We start from the raw sequence: 26352 nt of genomic DNA, 5'->3' as shown, positions 1-26352 counted from the left end.
AGGGGGCGGGTAGGAGTATAGGTAGAGATGAGATTGGAGATGTAGGGAGGGGAAGATTGACTAAGAGCTTTAAAGGTGAGGGTGAGGAGTTTAAATTTAATTCTGTAGGCTATGGGGAGTCAATGTAGTGACTGTTGGAGGGAAACTGCAGATACAGAGTGGCGGTAGAGAAAAATGAGGCGGACAGCAGCATTAAGAGGGTCAAGGCGAGAATCAGGTAGGCCAGAGAGAAGGAGGTTACAGTAGTCAAGGCGAGAGATAAAAAGCGAGTGAACAAGGGTTTTCGTGGCTTCCGTTGTGAGAAAGGGACGTATATTAGATATATTCCAGAGGTGGAAGTAGCAGGATTTTGAGAGGGACAGAATGTGAGGCTTGAATGAGAGGGAGGAATCAAGGATGACCCCAAGGCATCGGACTTGGGGGGACAGAAACGAGGGTAGTGTTATTAACAGAAATAGAGAGGGGCTGAGCTGGGAGAGTCCTGGCAGGGGGGAAGACTATAAGCTCGGTCTTGGAAATATTGAGTTTAAGGAGATGTTGGGACATCCAAGATGAGATGGCCGAGAGACAGGAGGAGACACGAGACAGAAGGGAAGGGGAGAGGTCAGGGGATGAAAGATAAATTTGGGTATCATCAGCATAGAGGTGGTACTGGAGGCCAAAGGAGCGGATGAGGACACCAAGGGAGGAGGTGTAGAGGGAGAAAAGCAGGGGGCCAAGAACGGAGTTTTGAGGAAGGCCAACAGGTAGGTGAAGAGGGGGTGATGTAGAATCATGAGTAGAGACTGAGAAGGAGCAGTTGGTGAGGTAAGAGGAAAACCAGGAGAGGACAGTGTTACATAGGCCTATAGATTTGAGAGTTTGCAAAAGGAGTGCATGGTCAACGGTATTGAAGGCAGCAGAGAGGTCAAGAAGGATAAGAAGGGAGTAGTGTCTATTGGATTTAGCGAGGACAAGGTCATTAGTGACCTTAATGAGGGCAGTTTCAGTAGAGTGGAGGGGCCGAAAAACAGATTGGAGCGGGTCAAGGAGTGAGTGAGAGGAGAGAAAGGAGTTGAGACGGTTGTAGACAACCCGTTCAAGGAGTTTGGGGGCAAAAGGAAGAATCGAAATAGGGCGGTAATTAGAGAGAGAGGCGGGATCAAGTGACGGTTTATTGAGTATGAAGGACACAAGAGCATGTTTAAAAGAGAAGGGGAAGATTCCAGAGGAGAGGGAGAGGTTGAGGAGGTGTGCAAGGTGGGAGTAGGCTTCAAGAGAGAGGGAGCGGAGGAGGTGGGAAGGGATTGGGTCCTGTGTGCAAGTGGAGAGGGGAGAGGAAGAGAGAAGGACATGGACTTCATCTGCAGATACCGGAGTGAAGGAAGAGAAGAAGGGTGAGCTAGCAGGAGGGGAGGGGAGAAAGGAGATAGCAGCAGCAGAAGAGGGTGAAAAGGGGGACAGAATGGGCATGGAGGGGAGAGAGGGTGCGGTAAGAAGGGACTGCTGGGAGATTTCATGACATATAGACTTAATCTTGGAGGTGAAGTGGGTAGCAAAGTCGACAGCAGAGAGCGTGGGGGGGAGTGGGAGAGGGGGAGGGGAGAGGAGGGAGTTGAAGGTGGCAAAAAGCCGACAGGGGTTGGAGGATTGGGAAGAAAGAGCTTTAAAGAAAGATTGTTTAGAGAGGGATAGGGCCGAACTGTAAGAGGCAAGCATGAACTTAAAGTGGAGGAAGTCAGCATGAGTGCGTGACTTTCTCCAATGCCATTCTGCACTGCGGAAACATTTTTTTTGAAGATAGCGGGTAAGTTTAGTGTGCCACAGTTGCGGCGGGGACTGACGAAGCTTGACTGTGACAGCCTGGGCGACAGAGTCAAGTGCAGCGGTAAGAGTGCGATTGTAAAAGGAGACAGCTTTATCGGGGGTAAAAAGAGTGGTGATGGGGGAGAGGAGCGAGTCCAGGGAGGAGGAGAAACTGGTAGGATCAACTGTGTCAAGATTACTCCTGGTGAGAGTAACCTTGGGGGACGGGGACAATGAGAAGGGTGGAGAAATGCCAAAAGAGAGGAGATGGTGGTTCGAGAGAGGAATAGGTGAATTAATGAGGTCAGAGACAGTACCGAGGTGTGAAAAAAACAGATCTAGGGTGTGGCCACTGTGGTTGCGAGGGAGAGGAGGTCCATTGACAGAGACCAAGGGAGGGGGAGAGGGAGAGAAGTTTGGAGGCAGCAGGGTCTGAGGGATTGTCTATAATAATATTAAAGTCCCCCAAGAGGAGGGAGGGAAGGTCAGAGGAGAGAAAGTGAGGGAGCCAGGTGGCAAAGTGATCAAGAAGTTGGGAGACAGGACCGGGAGGACGGTATATAACCGCAACACGGAGGTGGACTGGGTGGAATAGGCGGATAGAGTGTACCTCAGGAGGAAAAAGAGAGGGAGGGTTCAGGGGGAAGAACCCGAAAAGAACAGCAGGAGGAGAGAAGTATGCCGACGCCACCACCTTGCCGTTCCCCAGGTCTGGGTGTGTGGGAGAAGGACAAGCCCCCGAAAGAGAGAGCAGCTGGAGAGGTAGTGTCCTCGGGGATAGCCAGGTTTCAGTGATGGCAAGCAGGTTGAAGGATCTAGATATAAAGAGATCATGGATAGAGGTCAATTTGTTACAGACTGATCTTGCATTCCAGAGACCACAGGATAGTGGAAGAGAGGGAAGAGGAGAGATGTGGATGAGATTGTTGGGGCTGCTCGTCTGCAAGGGTGAGTATGATATGGAGCGAGGGGAATGACAGGAAGAGAGGGTTGGAATTGGATGAGAAGCAGAAATAAGAGGATTTGTCAGCAGATAGGAGACGAGGGGCAGGGAAGCAAGAGGTAGGGGAGGAGTGGAGATGGGGCAGATAAAGGGGTTTATGAATGGGAGAGGCAGAAGGTAGGAGTGACGTGAGGGAGAAGATTAGCTGGGGGGAAAGAGAGGGAGGTGGTAGGTAGGAGCAGACTGACACTGAGAGAAGAGCAGCGAAGGGGATAAGAGGGAAAGGGTGTGTGTGGGGAAAGGGAGGAGAAAAGAAAAGATAGAAGAGGGGGCAGCGTGTTAGATCAGAGGCACACAAGAGAAGAGAGGAGTGAAATAGGGAGGGGGGTGGGAAATGAGAGGGGGGAGTGAGGGGGAGGAAGAATATGGAAAGGTTGGACATGGGAAGCAGGGGGATAGAGGAGAGGACAGAAGTGAAGAGGAGCAAATCATGATAAAGCTAGAGAAGGTGTGGAATAGACAGTTGAAAGAATTCAGAAATCAAGAATGGTAAGGGCTTACAAGTGGAGTGAGGAAATGGTGAGAGCACAAGAGGTGAGTAAAATGAAAGAGTGCAAAGGTAGAAGAAGATAAAAGAGGAAGAAGAGATGTAAAGTAGAGTAAGAAGCAGAAAGTACAGCAGAGATACCAGATGGATGTGTTTAGAAAAAACAGTTAGATGAGACAGTGACATCAGGCATGATTGGAAGGCAATAGTATAACATAAGGCATAATACAAGGTGCACTGAGCTGGTTATACAAGTCCACAAGAGGGAGGCAGTTCAAAGTTCAAGCTAAGTTGAGCAACAGTGTGGGTTAAAAGTGGGAATCCAAGCAGCATAAGAGGAATCACCAAGTGATAATACTGCAGCAGGCCTGAATAAGTGTGAGAAACAGTTCAGCAGGGAGTGTCCAGGCAGTTAGCAATCCAGGTGGTGAAAGATATCAGAGCTCAGGGCTGATTGTTGAATGTTGTCCTCATGTAGCAGTGTTTGCAGGTAAAAGGTTCCCCTCCTGTTCTCCTCTTGTTCCTCTCTTGTATATCTTTAACTGTACTAACCAAATTAGTTAATACACTTGCAAGAATCTCACTTAGAAGAATCTTCACTAGCAAACAGCCTAACACTGCTGTTTAAATAGGTTCAAATAGCCATGTAACCACTTTCATGAGTTAACCCCCACTAATCACAAACTACAAACAAAGTAATACAATTCTTAAACAAACAAATAGGGAGTAACCATACCATATAACTACAATATCTGCACAATTGATCTTTTACAGATAGCTTGAGCAGTGGTAGAATGAGATATTTACCATATAACTACAATATCTGCACAATTGATCTTTTACAGATAGCTTGAGCAATGGTAGAATGATATATTTACCAAATAACAGTAGTGGGACTCGATCGCAGCGTTTGGCCGCTTAGTAGCGCTTAACTTAAATATGTGTACTTTGCTGCAGTGACAATATTCTTTTGAACTTACCTGTGTTTTAGTCCGTCTCAGTGATTGAAGGAGTGTAATGCTCATGGGTATATATTTGGCTTACTAATACGACGCTCGAAAAACGAGCCTGTCAAGGGGAACGTTTGTTTCCAATACCTAATAGCATAGCTCCATAGGAATCTTTATCCACTAATAAAAGCAGATGATTATATAAAGGACTAAGAACAAGGATATACTATAAATGCCTGTGATGGCTGTATTATATCATTAAACATATATATTTCCCACTAATATAAAGAGGCACATGTATGTAAATGGTCAAGAGAATATGTCACTAATAAAAATACATATTAAATAAAGTCATCTCTGAATAGAAATGCAATAATTTAGCAAAGTACTTTAGTCTCGTTCCCTGTACCATAATCTGATTGCGAACAAAACCAAGTGATTTTTTTAAGTGGTAAAAAAAGATTGACCACTATTGCCATCTAGTTACCATGTGTGTATACATATATGAGTATCGTAAGAGATACATTGACCCGTGTTTTGGATTAACAGTGTAACAATGTTGCTAATCACATAATAATATATCCATATACTCACACATTTTAAGGAAATTTTGAACCTTAATAATACGATAAGAGTACTGCGAAGGATGTATCTATCTGTGTTGGGATTATTAGTGCAACAGAGTTACCAATTATGGAACAATATATCTATATACTCACACATTTTTGAATTTTAATACTAATATAATAATTCTTTCTGGACAATTTGCAGATAGCCTTTGAGCTATTTATTCATGAATTATCACTGGTTTTGATAATACAGGACATATGAGTCCTATTTACTAATCGGGTACAACATTAGGGATTTTTTGAGACATTAAGCACATAAGATCCAATCCCACTACTGGGTCACTATATTTTAATTTCTTCTTTATTCAACACTTTATTTTAAATATTTCGCTTTTACTTCATTTTGGTTGAATATATGGATAAAAATTGTTTAATCTATATTAATAAAATTTAATGTATTAATACACTTTACTAATCATATACCTGGAGTGCTATTTCAGTCAACTCTTTTCTTTTGGATTTGTATCTAATATATAAATGTCTAGTGGCGTGTGTTAGTCTGTCTGTGTGTGTGTGTGAAAAAAAAATAAAACCAAGCTGCAGCGCCACCTGCTGGGCGGAGTTATACACTGCCCTACTAAATTCTTAGTGTGTGTGGAAAAAAAAAATTCAGAAAGTGCTGAAATTTGGTATACTAAGATGTTTTTAATTTGTTAATTTAATTTGTTAATTGTTAAAAGTGTTTAGAAAGATTTTAAAAAAAATATATATATTTCTTGAAGGAGAAGTGACAGTTGGGAGTGGTTGGTGGTTGCCGGGGGTGACAGTGGGGAGTGGTTGGTGGTTGAGGCCTGGGCTATGGCCCAAATGCATGACAAGAACCTTTTTAACACCTTAAGTAGCTTGATTTGACTAGAATGCATGAGTATCATGCACGGGTTAACTTGTGTTTCATATGTTGACATAAGCACCCCCTCACTATAATATAACGCATTTAGTTTAACAGTGAGGTTGGTAATTACCTGGTGCAGAGCATTTTTCTTCCCTTTTCCTTGTACCCTATTTTCCCTTTAAAAAATACAACTGTAAAAATGCTCTAAGGAGCTAATTCAGATTGTACTAAAACATGATATGCTGATTCTTAATACATATTCTAAAGAGATAGAGAATATCAGCACAAGATTAAAGAGTTTTGAGAATGATTAACTATTTCTTAAAACCTATGCTAAAAACAAGAAAGATCTTGAACAATTTGAGAACATGATTATAGAAAAGAGAAAAACAAAATTCAATGGAGACAAAAAAGATTATGCCACTGGCAATATTTTCAAATGGCACAGACCTTGGAACCACTCCATTAATAGTAAAAAATCTTGTGTGCGGTTCCTTGATTCTTCTGAAACTGAACCATCAGACAGTCAATCTGATCATTCTGATGCTAGAGATTCAGCCTCTAGATTTCACTCAAGGGGATATTTTTTAGGCAACTCGGCAAGGCCGAAAGAACGGGATCAAGATCAAGTCACAAAATCATCAGGAGGGGACAGAAGAAATCTGAGAGACAGAACCACATGGGGTTGGAAATCAGACCGTCATTTCAGACGACAGGCGAGGAGATGATCATTATGGATAATAATAATTTACAGATCATCAATTTATCAGATAAAATCCTTACCAAACATCATATAGATTTACTATCGAAAGGTCTATCTTTTTCTCCATGTAAGTCCTTCAATAGATTCAATTGGGAGAAAGATTTGCATCTTTTTCTCAGAAAGTTGAAATTGACAAAGTTTTTGGCCAATAATCATGATTCTACTATTGATACCAGTACGGTACCCTCTCCTACATCCTCTCCATTTGATACCTTTGAAGATTCCGAGGCTTTACGCAATTTAGAAGAACTTCTCAATGATCAAACTGAGTTTGCCACCAAATCTGAAACATCTTTGAATAGTACATCCAGAGTGATAGTTCGGAAGAAATCCACTTTTTATCCTAAGGACAACTTAAGCCCACAAATCTTGATATTTGGGGATATTGTCTCTAAAGAACTTAATGCTTTGACATGCAGTTTACATAAGCACAAACACAAAAATCTTACTAAAGAAGAAAAACAGGCCCTTCTTGAAATTGAACAATGGGATGATGTATTAGTGAAACCCTCTGACAAAGGAGGGAATGTGGTCATTTGGCCCAAAACTCTGTATATTCAGGAGATTCACAAACAACTACGTGACACCATCTGCTATAAACCACTTTTTTTACAATCCAACTGATGAATTTAAATCAATTTATCTAGCAATAATTCAATCGGCAAGATCTGAAGGTGTCATATGTAAATCTGAATTCGACTTCTTGCAAGTTGACAACCCTAGGATACCCACCTTGTATCTTTTGCCTACGATACATAAGAATAAGAACAAACCACCGCGGAAACCCATACTTTCAGGCAACGGTAGCCTTACTGAACAGGCTAGTTTTTTTTGTAGACATCCACCTGAGAATATTTGTGACATCGCTACCCTCGTACGTCAAAGACACCACGGATGTATTGCGCATCATACATGGTATTACATTAGATGATGATGTCCTCTTGATCACAGTGGATGTTGAATCCCTCTATACAAGTATAGGCCATGTAGTGGGTTTGAATGCCGTGAGGTATTTTTTGAGAAGTGAGTCTGATAGTGATTTCAGTAACTTCTTGTTAGATCTTTTGAATTTCATCCTCAAGAAAAACTACTTTGTTTTTTTCTAATAAATTCTATTTGCAAATTAGGGGAACCGCTATGGGAGCAGCCTGTGCCCCGACTTTTGCCAACTTGTATTTAGGCCAATGGGAACAGGAAAGAGTCTTTAATGACAATTACAAAATGTACACTGATCATATCATCAGCTGGATAAGATACATTGATGATATCTTGATTTTATGGAAAGGTAGCGAGAATCTATTCCAGTGTTGGCTAACCTGTGACACTCCAGGTGTTGTGAAACTACAAGTCCCAGCATGCTTTGCCAATATATAGCAGTTTATTGCTGGAAGGGTATGCTGGGACTTGTAGTTTCACAACACCTGGAGTGTCACAGGTTAGCCAACACTGATCTATTCCATAGTTTCATTGAAATTCTCAATAATAACAACAATAATCTCAAATTAACTTATCATTTGAGTCCAACATCCATAGATTTCTTGGATCTCACCATCTCCAAGAAAGCAGATGGTACACTTGTCAGTGATCTCTTTCGCAAACCCACGGCCACCAACAGCATACTACATAATCAGAGCTCACATTTTCCAGCGGTGATCAGGAACATCCCAAAAGGTGAATTTCTTAGAATCAGACAAAACTGTTCTGATCTTGAGAACTTGAAGATAAGGGCAACACAACACAGAGAAAGACTTATTCACAGGGGCTTCAGCCGGAGATCCATTAAATCAGCCATGAGACAAGTCTACTACATGGATCGCAATGAACTTATTTTCACAGAGAAGAAAAAAGATCAATCGAACACCATACGATTTGTAGTAGATTTTTGTAATGAATGGAGACAAATCCAGAGCATCATTCAGCGACATTGGCCTATCTTGCTTTCAGATTCAGACCTGTCCAACGTTTTGAATGATAAAGTCCAATTTAGTTGGAGACGTTGTACTAATTTGAAGGACAGAATGGTCAATAGCCACTTTGTCCAAACACTCTCCACTAAATCTGTCACTGGCTCCTACAGATGTGGGGATTTCAAGATATGCAGTAATATGGTCAAAAAACTTGATTTTGAAAACTGTTTTGGTACAATACACAAAATTAGAGATTACATCAATTGTAAAACAAAAGGAGTAGTCTATGCTTTGGAATGTCCATGTAACCTAGTTTATGTTGGTAAACCTAACAGGATGTTAAAAGTACGTATCCTTGAGCATATGGGTACATCCGCAATGCGTCTTGTGACATACAGTGTCATAAACAATTAACATCAGTGGCTCGGCACTTCTTAGCCAAACACAATAGCAACCCCAATTTCCTCAGATGCTATGGCCTCTATAGTGTCCACATGGGCATCAGAGGTGGCAACCTTGATAAACTACTGTTACAAAAAGAAAGCAGATTACATTTTTTACTGAACTCTGTTTCACCATTGGGACTAAATGAGAATAACAGTTTTTCAAGTTTCTTATGATTTTTCCTTTGTTCTAAATTTCATTATCAATCCACTATTATATTTACCATGGGTTAATTTCTATTAGTTACAAATATAAACAATGGGTATGTGATGACTCATAAACATCATTTTTTCATTTACTTTTTTATTTTTCCAACACACATTATGGAATTTGCCTATTAACAATTTATATTTTGTTAGGATCTTGCCCCCTAAAATTCTTTTGCCCGCATGTTTTCCTTTTCTATAATCCAGCATATTGGATGACCAGAATATTCTTTTATTTCAATAATCTTTACAATATTTAATTTACAATAATTATTATCTTCCCTTATACTGTCAGCATTATTTGTTTTGCACAATAACCAGTATTGGCTCTGCAATATGAATGGTAAAATCTACCTAGTAACAGCTTATGCTGTGATTCATTTTTTGTCCTATCAGGAATCTTCTAGCCCATCCTTTTCCTATTGGCTGTCAGACTTGTCAGTTGCTTTAAATAGCATATCATTGGCTATCTACTGCATGAATAAAAATCTTGGACAGTTGATCGGGTTAACCGTCGTAAAAGCAATCAGGCGAAACGTACGTCGAGTCTTGTGACGTCATGAGGGACGTCACATCCCGGAAGTGATTGTCGACACGGAGATTTCTCCGTTTATTGGCTTTTCTTTGCCTCTCTATGCGACTTTGCTCTAACATCACTGGGCTATTATTCCCTCTTAAACATATTAGTTTTATTCAGCACAATCATTGATACTGCCAATATGATTGAGGCTAAGCCGTGTTATATAGAGGGCTGTTTGACCAGATGAGATCCCTTACCTTAGATCTCGCAGTTGCGATTTCACAACCTCTGGTCTTATGAGTGTTACAGCTGAATTATGTAGAGAACTACATGACTATATGAGGATTTTTTATTTTCAGTCAGAATTTTGCAGTTTTCAGCTGCATGAGTACATTTATTAACAGACAAGTCAGAGAAGCATTGGCAGAATGAATTCAGCACTGATTATGTGTGCTATGTGCTAGACCTGTACTTGGTTCTTATTTTTCATATATCTACAGGAATGGGCAACTTTAGATGGATCATTTCTAATTATTAGATATCAATCTAGATTGCCTACACATTTTACATATTTTAGAACTAATATGTTATACAGGATTTTTGTGTCATTAGGAACCTATGATGTATACATTACTATAGGGATACAATAGGGATGTATACATTACTATAGGGATACAATAGGGATGTATACATTACTATAGGGATACAATAGAGATGTATACATTACTATAGGGATACAATAGGGATGTATACATTACTATAGGGATACAATAGGGATATTTACCTCTGACGTCTAGCCTATATGACTCCTGCCTTTATATCAATGCTATCTCTCACTTAATAAAAATTTGTTACTACAGATTTTGTTATTTTCCACATTCACATATGTGGACAATTTAGTCCCGTTTGAATACTGTTCTAATACTCATATTTTTCAGCCCCTGTTACCCATATTATTAAGCGGCATACACTGAAGGGTCCTCTTATTTTAAATAATTTCTGTCTATTTCTCTTCTATCTGTTTTTATCCACATATTTCTCCTCATTAATAATTTTAGTATAATTCTAAATAAAGGCTACGGCCCTGTTATATATAATATATTACCATTATTACCGCCCATGAACTGGAGTGCCCTTAGCGTTCTTGAACCTCAACTTCTATTTCTCCCCTCTCTTCTACTATTCATTGTTTGAGTTGGTGGCGCACCCCCTCTATTTACAGCTTATCACATTTTGAGTGACAATACTCACACCCACTATATTTGTGTTATTCTTTATGAGGAAGTTTCTTTTCCCAGTGCGAACACTTTTTTTCTTGCTCTATATACATTTGTTTACTGAGGACTATCTCAGCCTCTTGTGTTTCAGAACGGGTTTTCTCCTTACTAGTAATATTTGTGTTCATTATTTAATTATCATTACATATCATTATTCCCGGTCTACTTTCTGAGACTTTTCTATTTGTGCCATTGTGGCTAATATCACACTTACCAACCATGGCTAATTTTAGCATTCAAGCTGATTTAAATAGACGGTGTCAAAAATGGAATGAAGATATAGATCAAATCTTTACAGGGATTAATCAACCCGCTTCACATCCCCTCACATATCTCTTGGCAAACAGAATTGGATAACTTGCAAGTCCTGTTACGTAAACAAAGTAAAGTCTGGTGGGACATGACCACAAATGAGAACTACATCAAATACTCTTTAACACCTCGAGGTTTATGTCCCAAAATATATCCTTCTTACGCACTGGCCACTGCTGATATAACGGCAGATTGGGAAAAGCCACTGTTAAATTGATCTAAGGAGCTCATTCAGATTGTACTAAAACATGATTTGCTGATTCTTGATAGATATTCTAAAGAGATAGAGAATATCAGCACAAGATTAAAGAGTTTTGAGAATGATAAACTATTTCTTAAACCCTATGATAAAAACAAGAAAGATCTTGAACAATTTGAGAACATGATTATAGAAAAGAAAAAAACAAAATTCAATAAAGACAAAAAAGATTATGTCACTGGCAATATTTTCAAATGCACAGACCTTGGAACCACTCCATTAATAGTAAAAAATCTTGTGTGCGGTTCCTTGATTCTTCTGAAACTGAACCATCAGACAGTGAATCTGATCATTCTGATGCTAGAGATTCAGCCTCTAGATTTCACTTAAGGGGGGATTTTTTAGGCAACTCGGCAAGGCCGAAAGAACGGGATCAAGATCAAGTCACAAACTCATCAGGAGGGGACAGAAGAAATCTGAGAGACAGAACCACATGGGGTTGGAAATCAGAACGTCATTTCAGACGACAGGCGAGGAGATGATCATTATGGATAATAATAATTTACAGATCATCAATTTATCAGATAAAATCCTTACCAAACATCATATAGATTTACTATCGAAAGGTCTATCTTTTTCTCCATGTAAGTCCTTCAATAGATTCAATTGGGAGAAAGATTTGCATCTTTTTCTCAGAAAGTTGAAATTGACAAAGTTTTTTGCCAATAATCATGATTCTACTATTGATACCAGTACGGTACCCTCCGCTACATCCTCTCCATTTGATACCTTTGAAGATTCCGAGGCTTTACGCAATTTAGAAGAACTTCTCGATGATCAAACTGAGTTTGCCACCAAATCTGAAACATCTTTGAATAGTACATCCAGAGTGATAGTTCGGAAAAAATCCACTTTTTATCCCAAGGACAACTTAAGCCCACAAATCTTTGTATTTGGGGATATTGTCTCTAAAGAACTTAACGCTTTGACATGCAGTTTACATAAGCACAAACACAAAAATCTTACTAAAGAAGAAAAACAGGCCCTTCTTGAAATTGAACAATGGGATGATGTATTAGTGAAACCCTCTGACAAAGGAGGGAATGTGGTCATTTGGCCCAAAACTCTGTATATTCAGGAGATTCACAAACAACTACGTGACACCATCTGCTATAAACCACTTTTTTTACAATCCAACTGATCAATTTAAATCAATTTATCTAGCAATTATTCAATCGGCAAGATCTGAAGGTGTCATATGTAAATCTGAATTCGACTTCTTGCAAGTTGACAACCCTAGGATACCCACCTTGTATCTTTAGCCTACGATACATAAGAATAAGAACAAACCGCCGGGGAGATCCATACTTTCAGGCAACGGTAGCCTTACTGAACAGGTGAGTTTTTTTTGTAGACATCCACCTGAGAATATTTGTGACATCCCTACCCTCGTACGTCAAAGACACCACGGATGTATTGCGCATCATACATGGTATTACATTAGATGATGATGTCCTCTTGATCACGGTGGATGTCGAATCCCTCTATACAAGTATAGGCCATGTAGTGGGTTTGAATGCCGTGAGGTATTTTTTGAGAAGTGAGTCTGATAATGATTTCAGTAACTTCTTGTTAGATCTTTTGAATTTCATCCTCAAGAAAAACTACTTTGTTTTTTTCTAATAAATTATATTTGCAAATTGGGGGAACCGCTATGGGAGCAGCCTGTGCCCCGACTTTTGCCAACTTGTATTTAGGCCAATGGGAACAGGAAAGAGTCTTTAATGACAATTACAAAATGTACACTGATCATATCATCAGCTGGATAAGATACACTGATGATATCTTGATTTTATGGAAAGGTAGCGAGAATCTATTCCATGGTTTCATTGAAATTCTCAAGAATAACAACAATAATCTCAAATTAACTTATCATTTGAGTCCAACATCCATAGATTTCTTGGATCTCACCATCTCCAAGAAAGCAGATGGTACACTTGTCAGTGATCTCTTTCGCAAACCCACGGCCACCAACAGCATACTACATAATCAGAGCTCACATTTTCCAGCGGTGAACAAGAACATCCCGAAAGGTGAATTTCTTAGAATCAGACAAAACTGTTCTGATCTTGAGAACTTGAAGATAAGGGCAACACAACACAGCGAAAGACTTATCCACAGGGGCTTCAGCCGGAGATCCATTAAATCAGCCATGAGACAAGTCTACTACATGGATCGCAATGAACTTGTTTTCACAGCGAAGAAAAAAGATCAATCGAACACCATACGATTTGTAGGCATATTTTGTAATGAATGGAGACAAATCCAGAGTATCATTCAGCGACATTGGCCTATCTTGCTTTCAGATCCAGAAGTGTCCAACGTTTTGAATGATAAAGTCCAATTTAGTTGGAGACGTTGTACTAATTTGAAGGACAGAATGGTCAATAGCCACTTTGTCCAAATACGCTCCACTAAATCTGTCACTGGCTCCTACAGATGTGGGGAATGCAAGGTATGCAATAATATGGTCAAAAAACTTGATTTTGAAGACTGTTTTGGTACAATACACAAAATTAGAGATTACATCAACTGTAAAACAAAAGGAGTAGTCTATGCTTTGGAATGTCCATGTAACCTGGTTTATGTTGGTAAACCTAACAGGATGTTAAAAGTACGTATCCTTGAGCATATGGGTACATCCGCAATGCGTCTTGTGACATACAGTGTCATAACCAATTAACATCAGTGGCTCGGCACTTCTTAGCCAAACACAATAGCAACCCCAATCTCCTCAGATGCTATGGCATCGATAGTGTCCACATAGGCATCAGAGGTGGCAACCTTGATAAACTACTGTTACAAAAAGAAAGCAGATTACATTTTTTACTGAACTCTGTTTCACCATTGGGACTAAATGAGAATAACAGTTTTTCAAGTTTCTTATGATTTTTTCCTTTTTTCTAAATTTCATTATCAATCCACTATTATATTTACCATGGGTTAATTTCTATTAGTTACAAATATAAACAATGGGTATGTGATGACTCATAAACACCATTTTTTCATTTACTTTTTTATTTTTCCAACACACATCATGGAATTTGCCTATTAACAATTGATATTTTGTTAGGATCTTGCCCCCTAAAATTCTTTTGTCCGCATGTTTTCCTTTTTCTATAATCCAGCATATTGGATGGCCAGAATATTATTTTATTTCAATAATCTTTTCAATATTTAATTTACAATAATTATTCTCTTCCCTTATACTGTCAGCATTATTTCTTATCTAATATATAAAAGCCTAGCGGCGTGTGTTAGTGTGTGTGTGTGGAAAAAATACCGGGTGACAGAGTGCTCAAGCTGCAGTGCCACCTGCTAGGCGGAGTTATATACTACACTGACCTACTAAATTCTTAGCATTATCTTCTAATCTAATATATAAAAGCCTAGCGGCGTGTGTTAGTGTGTGTGTGGAAAAAACTATTTTCTCAGAAAGGGCTCATCCAATTGACCTGAAATTTGGTATACTGACATTATTTGTCAAAAAAATTAAAATAGTGAAGTCAGTTAACTTCCATCATCCCCCCTTCCCCCTGTGGGAGAGGTAGTAAAGGCTAAATTTAGGAGTTGAGGGCTGAAACTCATTTTCGTGAGGTAATTTTACCTCATGAACACACATGCTGTGTTAGTGTGTGTGTGTGTGTGGAAAAAACTACCGGGTGACAGAGTGCTCAAGCTGTAGCGTCACCTGCTGGGCGGAGTTATATACTACACTGACCTACTAAATTCTTAGCATTATCTAATATATAAAAGCCTAGCGGCGTGTGTGTGTGGCGATGAAGATGACAAGAACCTTTTTAACACCTTAAGTAGCTTGATTTGACTAGAATGCATGAGTATCATGCATGGGTTAACTTGTGTACAATAACCATTATTGGCTCTGCAATATGATTGGAAAAATCTACCTAGCAACAGCTTATGCTGTGATTCATTTTTTGTCCTATCAGGGCTCTTCTAGGCCATCCTTTTCCTATTGGCTGTCAGACTTGTCAGTTGCTTTAAACAGCATATCATTGGCTATCTACTGCATGAATAAAAATCTTGGACAGTTGATCGGGTTAACCGTCGTAAAAGCAATCTGGCGAAACGTACGTCGTGTCTTGTGACGTCATGAGGGACGTTACAGCTGAATTATGTAGAGAACTACATGACTATATGAGGATTTTTTGATTTTCAGTCAGAATTTTGCAGTTTTCAGCTGCATGAGTACATTTATTAACAGACAAGTCAGAGAAGTATTGGCAGAATGAATTCAGCACTGATTATGTGTGCTATGTGCTAGACCTGTACTTGGTTCTTATTTTTCATATATCTACAGCAATGAGCAACTTTAGATGGATCATTTCTAATTATTAGATATCAATCTAGATTGCCTACACATTTTACATATTTTAGAACCAATATGTTACACAGGATTTCTGTGTCATTAGGAACCTATGATGTATACATTACTATAGGGATACAATAGGGATGTATACATTACTATAGGGATACAATAGGGATGTATACATTACTATAGGGATACAATAGGGATGTATACATTACTATAGGGATACAATAGGGATGTATACATTACTATAGGGATACAATAGGGATATATACATTACAATAGGGATGTATACATTACTATAGGAATACAATAGGGATATTTACCTCTGACGTCTAGCCTATATGACTCCTGCCTTTATATCAATGCTATCTCTCACTTAATAAAAATGTGTTACTACAGATTTTGTTATTTTCCACATTCACATATGTGGACAATTTAGTCCCGTTTGAATACTGTTCTAATACTCATATTGTTCAGCCCCTGTTACCCATATTATTAAGCGGCATTCACTGAAGGGTCCTCCTATTTTAAATAATTTCTGTCTATTTCTCTTCTATCTGTTTTTATCCACATATTTCGCCTCATTAATAATTTTGATATATTTCTAAATAAAGGCTACGGCCCTGTTATATATAATATATTACCACGATTACCGCTCATGAACTGGAGTGCCCTTAGCGTTCTTTGAACCCCAACTTCTATTTCTCCCCTATCTTCTACTATACATTTTTATAGTGTCCTCCTACATTGATATCCTCTCTTAATTGATAGATTGCTTATATGAGATATTGAGTAGGAGAGAGAAATAATGATGGAATCTGGTTCCTCAATAAGAGCACTAGATAGGAGGAAAAAGGGTTATAACTATTCTAACCCTCACAGCTAATGAACAACAGGTTAGGTCTATGACTAATAGAGACAGAAAAAGAACTACAATGATTGAGGATACAGAGATATATTCCACATAAGCACTGACACGCGGTTTGCTGAGAACAGCTTTTTCAAGGCCCAAAATTAGGACAGGACTTAGCATTATATAAATTACATAGTCCGTGAATAAATGTGTACACTCAGCATACTAGCAGAAGATTTTACATTTTTCTGGTTTATTTAACATGATGATTGTGATATTGTTTTAATATGTATCTAATAAAGGTTATATTTACTTTTATATTGGTGCAGCTTAGTGTAGCTAATTTATAATATGATAATACAATAATATATTAACTGTTTTAGTGCACTGTATTCATTAACTCTTTTTCTTGAACAACTATTCTGACATCTAGTTAAACGGTAGCACCTCCATTTTGATATTTGACTATAAATTAAATATGAAATAATATACATTGCAGTACCTTGGGAGATGACAGTCTCTATATCTAATAGTTTCTGGTGCTGTAGCAACAAATACGGTTTTCTTCATCATTCATTTTATTATTTTTAATAGATATCACCTTTAACCAAAGAAATCGGGTGCATTCCGATTTAGATGTAGGAGTTTTCATGTACTAGGCACCTATTGTGGGACATATGCAATGACTGTTTATGAATGAATGAAGCAAGTTTTGCCATGTGGCTGTCCTGGTTGTCTGGTGAAATTATACAGCCATACTGGCTTTGAATTTCGTTTTCTCATTACAAGTGATAGTTAAGCTTTCTGTCCACTAGATGGCAATATTTTTACACTACATTCATTTACATTCTTGGCTTTCAGCCAAGATGTAGTCCCAAAAGTACCAATCAAATTGTAGATCATCTCTTTATCTGTTCTTGGCAAATAAACAAATCACCATCGATCTCAGGTGAGTTATTATTTGACAATGTTGCTTGTGATACACAGTCCACTTAATCTCTATACAAATTACACTGGACATTTTTTACAGCAATTGAGTAAAAAACATTGTTATAACAGCATGATGTATAAAGCAGAACTAAACCCTGATAAAAACATATGCCGAGCATGTAGACCTGTTACCTACAGACAGTGGAGGCAACAATTTTGTGGGCTAAAATACACTATGTGGACAAAAGTATTCGGACGCTTGTCTATTACACCAACAGGGACTGTAATTGCAATGTATTCAAATACATATACTTTAATATGGAGATGGTCCCCCTTTTGCAGTGATAACAGCTTCCACTCTTCTTGGAAGGCTTTCATGATGTTGGAGTGTTTCTAAGGAAATGTGTACCCATTCTGTAGAGCATTTATGAGGTCAGACACTGATGTTGGATGAGAAGACCTGGCTTGCAATCTCCATTCCAGTTCATCCCAAAGGTGTTCGATGTGATTGAGGTTAGGGTTCTGTGTGGGCCAGTAAAGTGCTTTCACACCAAAACTCATCAAACCATGTCTTTTGTAATCCTTGCTTTGTGCGCTGAGGCACAGTCATGTTGGAATAAAAAAGGGTCTTCCTCAAACTGTTGCCACAAAGTTGGAAGCATAGCATTGTCCAAAATGACTCGGTATGCTGAAGCATTAAGATTGCCCTTCAGTGGAGATAAGCGGCCTAGCTCAAACCCTGAGAAACAGCCCCATATCATTATCCCACTTCCACCAAAATTCACAGGTGGCATAATGCAGTCATTGAGGTAACATTCTCCTGGAATCTGCCAAAAGCAGACTTGCCCATCTGACTGCCAAACAGAGAAGTGTGATTCGTCACTCCACAGAACACATTTGTACTGCTCCAGAGTCCAGGTTCTTTTCTTGATTCATTATAAAGGGATAATCATCAATTTATATAAATTATACCCCTAATGAAGCATTTATTTTGGTATATATTGCCTCCTACAATAGTTGGAGTTACCAATATATCTGAACAGCTGATCATACACTTACAATATCTAATATACAACATAGTGTAAGCGCTACGGAATATGTTGGCGCTATATAAATAAATGATGATGATGGTGGTGATGATAGTATGATATCGAAATTATTCCATCGTATAGCAGTAGCGAGGCATTGCAATTTTATATTGCTATTTTAATTCACATTGCACTTTAGTCACAAAGTATTGGTTTTAAATATGTTGCTACCTTTTGAACATTTGGGTAGGAGATATGTCAGTATCTTCAATGTATTTTAAATTTATTTAATAACGAAATAAAATTTTAGCAAAACTTTAATCGCTGAGTGCCCCTAAGAAGCACATTCTTCCTTTTTCTTTTTTTTTTCGTGTGTATTTTTAACTCAATAAAAGGATGCACCATCCGTCATTAATATTACGGGAAGGATATTATTTCTCATTATACCTAATGAATCGGATTTGTGATTACTTGGTGCGGTGGTAATCTCTTTTTCTACTTAAACCTAAAAACAGGTCAACACAACAATTGCTACTGTAACATGTGTCAAAATTAATTACTAGAGAGAGTATATAATGTAAAACAGAAGAGAGGTAACCTCCAGATCCAGACCAAGGGTCACTTTAACATGGGTCAGGAAACACATGTTGCTTGAACTAAGCAGAAACACACAGTTAAGGCCATCTAAGATGACTCTCCAAGGGGTAATAGTGGAGATTAAGGACATTAGATAAAGACATTTCCAAATGAGTCCTGAAACTCAATTCACACTTTGTTCATCAGAGGCATTAGAGGGTCGGAGTCTTCTTCTATTCCTTGAGGCTTTGCACCAGCCCTCTCCACTCGCAGAAGGAAGTGAAGTCAGTAGTGATGAAGGGTTGTGCTAATCCAGAATGAGAATTTTAGGAAGATTGAAACATTTGCTGAATGAGTTGAGTTCTGAATGATTTTGAAGAGTGAGGATTTTACCATCTTGATTCACTTGGATGCACAAAGGGAACCCCCAACGAAATCTTATGGAGCGTTTCTTAAGTTCATCAGTGAGGGGTCTTAACATCCATCTTTGTTGAAGACTGGACCAGGAAAGATTGTGGAATATTTGGATCTCAAGACTAGAAAGACCTCAAGCTTTTTTAAAATTAGCTTCTTTAACCGAATAGTAATAAAGTCTACAGATGACATCTCGAGGCATGTCAGACTGTGCACTTCTTGGAGGAAGGGCTTTTATCGGCCCTGTCAAAAAGGATTTTGTCATTTGGGTCGACTATCAGTAATTCATTGAAAATCTTAGTGAGAGCGTTTATAATTTTCTGAGGAGGGACATCCTCTGGCACTCTTCTAGTTCTGAGATTGTTTCTGAGACTTCTGTTATCCAGGTCATCTAACCTCTTGCAGGACTCAAGGAGGTCTTTTGCTTGTTGCAAGACAATCTCTTGGAACTAATTGATATGAGAATCAGTAGCTTCCTTGTTATCTTCCAATGGTAACACCCTATCCGAAATCTGTGTGAGATCAGACTGAAACAAAACAATCTGCGACTGGAGTGTCTCTTGGATCTTAGCTTCAAATGCCTGAAAGTCTGACTTGTTGGGCAAAGTTTTCAAGTAATACAAAATTTCACCCAGATCACCTTTTTCTTGTGGGCTTGGGTCAGGCCTGCGAGGTGACCTCTGAGAGGCCTCTGTCATGTTTGAATGGTTTGGTTCAGGTGGATCTGGATGAGTGGAGAGAGATGGTGAAAAGCAACTTGTATCGTGGGTTCTTTCAATTTCTTTTGTTCTTTTTTTTTTAGGTAGTTCTATTTTCTTTCCCCGTTTAAGATTACTGTGGAGTCAGAGACTCTTTAAATAGTTGCAGAAGTTACCTTACATAGAAAACCTGGCCATGCGACACCCTAGACCCCATCCCCCAGGGGGGGAAGTGTTAGTAGGCCATATTTATGGAGGCAGTCCAGACATAGCAAAGAAACAGATAAGCTGATTCAGCAACTTGGTAGGAGGTTGGATGGAATTACTGAATATGTGAGTCTCTTTTCTTCAAAGTACTGACTTTGATATGGAAGTATATTGATGAAGATTGCAATATGAAATACTGCTACTAAATGGGAGTAGGTAGCAGCACACGAGTTGTGCAAAGCTAGGTGAACGGATGGAATTAATGTATGTTTAAATCTCTTTTTCTTCTGCGTACTGACAGCAGGGCCGTAACTAGGGCTGTGCGACAGGGGCGACCGCCCAGGACACAACGCTGCAGTGGGACGCAATTTAGGAATAGTTTAGGTTCATTTGGTTAAAATTGAAGGCTAGGAGGGCGGCATTTGTCTTTCTCACCCCAGGCACTAGAATTCGAAGTTACGGCTCGGAAGTCTGACAGAAGTATATTGATGAATATTGCAATATAAATAATTGCCACTAAGTTGGGGCAGAGAGCGGCTCACAGGTTGAGTAGAATTATGTTTGTTAACCCCTTAGGGACTTGTAGATATTCTTGGTTGTTGTAAATTTAGCAGAATGCTTGGATAGCGCAGGTCAATAAGTCTTCTTTATTGCAGGAGGTATATGTTGTAATATTAGATCTCTTGACTCTCCTGCCTGAGCGACTATGATGCTGCAGATGTTTGGCAAATTTCAACTAAATAGTGAGCCTGGTTATGGAAGATGGTGCTGAGTAAGTTACTTCTGCAGTCTAGGAGATTTTAAAGTAGCAGGGGCAGTGGTGACTGTGTGTGTTAAGCCAAAGTATTGAGTATGTATTGTATTGGTACAGACCTCTCTCAGCAGGGAGAGAGACTATAATAGCGGCTGGGAGGGGGAACCTACACATTCAGAGCACTGTCCGTATTTAACTACAGTGACCTCCGCGGCAACGAATGTCAGCCTCCGCTTTTCCAGGCGTGTGATTGAGGACAGAACATCACTACAGGATCACCTGTGACATGTGTACTATGTCAGTTCCTTGTGTGGTGATGCATTTATAATTTACCACTGAATGATAAAACTTGGCAGTATGAGGCTTTGACAAGTCATAACTACAGGGTGTATTATTATTAATTTTGAAGGCAATTTAATTGTACATTGATTTTGTGACATATTTATTAAACATTTATTAATTTCATTACAATTGGTCTCTGATGCGATGAGACAGGTGACGGGCTGTGACATGTGATGCATTAGTGACATGAGCTGTACAGTACCTGACTGACATTAGCATATTTAAAACCAAAAGGCTAAACGTCTAAAGTGAAGGGAGATAAAAAGTGAAGTCAGGACAAGAAATAGGGAGGAGTCAGGATTAATCGCTAAACTGCCCCCCTTAAAAGACAAATCTAGATCCGACCCTGCCCTGCCCTGTAGTGGATGCAAATAATATTGGTGAAAACAAGTGTAGTTGTGACAAGCAGGACTTGAATCGGTCACATCTGTGCCTGAGCTCCCTTACTGTACAGGGCCTATGCCCCATTCCCTCCCCCATTCTGCCTCTCTTGAGCAGGTGTAAGTGGCATTTTCGTTCGGACATGAATTGCTTGTCTGTTTCTGGGCACGCCCATAGCTATTTCACACAAGATACACTATGCAAATGAATTTATGTCCGAACATGAATCAGGTCATTGTCACAAAATGCAGTGACCATATGTTGTAACCTCTGCTTGCATGAGTGTGTCAGTTGCTCTCCATGACTCCTACCAGGTATTACCCTTATGTCGAGCATCACCTCCGTCTCTCTGAATTTAAGCTTTTGTATACAGAGTTCCCTGCACATTAGGTTTGAACAGATGTAATGTAGATGTAGTAGGTGCAGTGGTGCACATATACAACTAATGAACACTAGGTCAACTTCTTTGGATAAACTATGTACATTTATTTACAGCCTCCATCTCCACACTTTACTTCTGTCTCCAGGATAAACCTCTCAGTCTTTCCACTACAATACAAAAGAAAAATTGAATGTATTATAATTTTATATATAGTATATATAATCACTTACAAAGTGATGGAAATTCAACGTTAAAAAAGATTATGTTATGGTACATACTGCTCATATGCCTCTTTGCTTCATCTCCAGGTGTGTCTTGATTGTAGGACTTACTCGCTCCCAACTCAATAACCAACAGCAAGAACCTTTAACCTTCTATTTCTGAATCACAGAGGTTAAGATGGAAAAGAAAACTTAGAAATAATACATTCGATACACATGGGTTAGACAATGCATTTAGCATAGACACTTAAAAAATAGATAAACAATCACTGCAATAAACAGCCTAGAGATCAAACCGGATAGAGGTAATATTCCTTACAATATCTCAGTATTTTACTTGAAATTAAAGTGAAGTAGAAACAGTTTTTCATTCCATTAACAAATGGATGAAATAAAGCAGTTTCTGTATATATCTGCTAGATTTCATCCCTATAGAATAGGCAAGGAGGGGGCAGCACACAGAAGGCTAAAGAATTTCCAAATTAAAACTGTCTAAACTGATTTTTTTCAGACCAGAAGACACATGTAGGTCTTAGTTTCTGTCTAATTTAGTCTAAATTAGTGATCAAACTCCCATATATGTGGGTGGTCACTGTCTGTCCAGCAAAGGGGAAGTGTGACATAACCCCAGATCTGTGAATGTCTGGGGCTAGGAGAGTATGCATACGGACAGTGGGACATGACCACAGATCTGGTCATGCATACGGACATTGGGACATGACCCAAAATCTGGTCATACATACGGACAATGGGACATGACCCCAGATCTGGTCATGCATACGGACAGTGGGACATGACCACAGATCTGGTCATGCATACGGACAGTGGGAGATGACCACAGATCTGGTCAAGCATACGGACAGTGGGACATGACCACAGATCTGGTCATGCATACGGACAGTGGGAGATGACCACAGATCTGGTCATGCATACGGACAGTGGGACATGACCACAGATCTGGTCATGCATACGGACAGTGGGACATGACCACAGATCTGGTCATGCATACGGACAGTGGGACATGACCACAGATCTGGTCATGCATACGGACATTGGGACATGACCCCAAATCTGGTCATACATACGGACAGTGGGACATGACCCCAGATCTGGTCATGCATACGGACAGTGGGACATGACCACAGATCTGGTCATGCATACGGACAGTGGGAGATGACCACAGATCTGGTCATGCATACGGACAGTGGGACATGACCACAGATCTGGTCATGCATACGGACAGTGGGACATGACCACAGATCTGGTCATGCATACGGACAGTGGGACATGACCACAGATCTGGTCATGCATACGGACAGTGGGACATGACCACAGATCTGGTCATACATACGACAGTGGGACATAACCCCAGATCTGGTCATGCATACGGACAGTGGGACATGACCCCAGATCTGTGCATGTCTGGGGCTAGGAGAGTATGCATACGAACAGTGGGACATGACCACAGATCTAGTCATACATACGGACATTGGGACATGACCACAGATCTGGTCATGCATACGGACAGTGGGACATGACCACAGATCTGGTCATGCATACGGACGGTGGGACATGGACCAGCAACCCTCACACTGTCACCTGTGACATATGTACTATGTCAGTTCCTTGTGTGGTGATGCATTTATAATTTACCACTGAATGATAAAACTTGGCAGTATGAGGCTTTGACAAGTCATAACTACAGGGTGTATTATTATTAATTTTGAAGGCAATTTAATTGTACATTGATTTTGTGACATATTTATTAAACATTTATTAATTTCATTACAATTGATCTCTGATGCGATGAAACAGGTGACGGGCTGTGACATGTGATACATTAGTGACATGAGCTGTACAGTACCTGACTGACATTAGCATATTTCAAACCAAAAGGCTAAATGTCTAAAGTGAAGGGAGATAAAAAGTGAAGTCAGGACAAGAAATAGGGAGAAGTCAGGATTAATCGCTAAACTGCCCCCCTTAAAAGACAAATCTAGATCCGACCCTGCCCTGCCCTGTAGTGGATGCAAATAATATTGGTGAAAACAAGTGCAGTTGTGACAAGCAGGACTTGAATCGGTCACATCTGTGCCTGAGCTCCCTTACTGTACAGGGCCTATGCCCCTTCCCTCCCCCATTCTGCCTCTCTTGAGCAGGTGTAAGTGGCATTTTCGTTCGGACATGAATTGCTTGTCTGTTTCTGGGCACGCCCATAGCTATTTCACACAAGATACACTATGCAAATGAATTTATGTCCGAACATGAATCCGGTCATTGTCACAAAATGTAGTGACCATATGTTGTAACCTCTGCTTGCATGAGTGTGTCAGTTGCTCTCCATGACTCCTACCAGGTATTACCCTTATGTCGAGCATCACCTCCGTCTCTCTGATTTTAAGCTTTTGTATACAGAGTTCCCTGCACATCAGGTTTGAACAGATGTAATGTAGATGTAGTAGGTGCAGTGGTGCACATATACAACTAATGAACACTAGGTCAACTTCTTTGGATAAACTATGTACATTTATTTACAGCCTCCATCTCCACACTTTTCTTCTGTCTCCGGGATAAACCTCTCAGTCTTTCCACTACAATACAAAAGAAAAATTGAATGTATTATAATTTTATATATAGTATATATAATCACTTACAAAGTGATGGAAATTCAACGTTAAAAAAGATTATGTTATGGTACATACTGCTCATATGCCTCTTTGCTTCATCTCCAGGTGTGTCTTGATTGTAGGACTTACTCGCTCCCAACTCAATAACCAACAGCAAGAACCTTTAACCTTCTATTTCTGAATCACAGAGGTTAAGATGGAAAAGAAAACTTAGAAATAATACATTCGATACACATGGGTTAGACAATGCATTTAGCATAGACACTTAAAAAATAGATAAACAATCACTGCAATAAACAGCCTAGAGATCAAACCGGATAGAGGTAATATTCCTTACAATATCTCAGTATTTTACTTGAAATTAAAGTGAAGTAGAAACAGTTTTTCATTCCATTAACAAATGGATGAAATAAAGCAGTTTCTGTATATATCTGCTAGATTTCATCCCTATAGAATAGGCAAGGAGGGGGCAGCACACAGAAGGCTAAAAAATTTCCAAATTAAAACCGTCTAAACTGATTTTTTCAGACCGGAAGATACATGTAGGTCTTAGTTTCTGTCTAATCAAGTCTAAATTAGTGATCAAACTCCCATATATGTGGGTGGTCACTGTCTGTCCAGCAAAGGGGAAGTGTGACATAACCCCAGATCTGTGAATGTTTGGGGCTAGGAGAGTATGCATATGGACAGTGGGACATGACCACAGATCTGGTCATGCATACAGACAGTGGGACATGACCACAGATCTGGTCATGCATACGGACAGTGGGACATGACCACAGATCTGGTCATGCATACGGACAGTTGGACATGACCACAGATCTGGTCATGCATACGAACAGTGGACATGACCACAGATCTGGTCATGCATACGGACAGTGGGACATGACCACAGATCTGGTCATGCATACGGTAAGTGGAACATGATCATAGATATGTTCATGCATACGGACAGTGGGACATGACCACAGATCTGGTCATGCATACGGACAGTGGGACATGACCACAGATCTGGTCATGCATACGGACAGTGGAACATGATCATAGATATGTTCATGCAAACGGACAGTGGGACATGACCACAGATCTGGTCATGCATACGGACAGTGGGACATGACCCCAGATCTGGTCATGCATACGGAAAGTGGAACATGATCATAGATATGTTCATGCATACGGACAGTGGGACATGACCACAGATCTGGTCATGCATACGGACAGTGGGACATGAC

At 39.6% G+C, this 26352-nt stretch overlaps 1 long non-coding RNA gene across 3 annotated transcripts in view; it reads right to left on the bottom strand.

The window, feature by feature from the left end:
- Positions 1 to 22352: 22352 nt before the first annotated feature.
- Positions 22353 to 26352, bottom strand: part of LOC142094789 (uncharacterized) — a 28218-nt gene continuing 24218 nt past the window's right edge. For 2 of the 3 annotated variants that reach the window (XR_012677709.1, XR_012677708.1), the window contains exons 9-12: positions 25196 to 25297; positions 25019 to 25084; positions 22551 to 22652; positions 22353 to 22439 (exon numbers count right to left, since the gene is read on the bottom strand). This is a non-coding gene — a long non-coding RNA (uncharacterized LOC142094789). The remainder of the gene's footprint in view (positions 22440 to 22550; positions 22653 to 25018; positions 25085 to 25195; positions 25298 to 26352) is intronic. The other variant, XR_012677710.1, reaches the window with a different exon arrangement.

Source organism: Mixophyes fleayi, chromosome 6 (genome assembly GCF_038048845.1).
Source record: "Mixophyes fleayi isolate aMixFle1 chromosome 6, aMixFle1.hap1, whole genome shotgun sequence".
Classification (NCBI taxonomy): Eukaryota; Metazoa; Chordata; class Amphibia; order Anura; family Limnodynastidae; genus Mixophyes; species Mixophyes fleayi.
The sequence above is the reverse complement of the archived record's forward strand: the minus strand, read 5'-3'. Positions and strand labels throughout refer to the sequence as shown.